Genomic DNA, 259 nt, shown 5'->3' on the forward strand with positions numbered 1-259 from the left:
GAGAAGATGGCGCTCAGCTGCCTCAGGAAGTGACGTTGCCTTATTTGCATGCCGACGAGGCCAGCCAATGGGTGTAGAGTGTGCCTGGGGACCCCCTGGGCTCTTCTCACGGGCCCCTCCAGGCCCCTGGACCCCGCGAGCTTCGAGTCTCTGGAGGGGGTGGAGCCTGCCCCAGCCCCCTCCCCTCAACCCCCTGGGTCTAGAGCCCTCACCCCCTCAGGGCTAGCTCTCGAGAGAGTTTGAGTTGGTGGTGACGTCA

Source organism: Grammomys surdaster, unplaced genomic scaffold (genome assembly GCF_004785775.1).
Source record: "Grammomys surdaster isolate TR1022 unplaced genomic scaffold, NIH_TR_1.0 189, whole genome shotgun sequence".
Lineage (NCBI taxonomy): Eukaryota > Metazoa > Chordata > Mammalia > Rodentia > Muridae > Grammomys > Grammomys surdaster.